Genomic DNA, 223 nt, shown 5'->3' on the forward strand with positions numbered 1-223 from the left:
CTAGAGTGCCTCAAGTTTGGCGGTATACCAGATAGCAAATTTAAAATCTGGCTGTCTGAGCCCCGGAAACTCACCACATTTTTTGAAGAGAGTCGATGCGCCAATACATCCGAAACAATTCACAAGAGCTAGCCAAGTATGGTCGATCTTCACCGACGCCTCTACATGAGAAAAGTGCGGCCAAAATTTACGCGGAAGCTTCGGAAAATTGGCGATTGTATCA

The sequence above is a fragment of the Plasmopara halstedii genome (assembly GCF_900000015.1).
Source record: "Plasmopara halstedii genome assembly, contig: Scaffold_3120, whole genome shotgun sequence".
NCBI lineage: Eukaryota > Oomycota > Peronosporomycetes > Peronosporales > Peronosporaceae > Plasmopara > Plasmopara halstedii.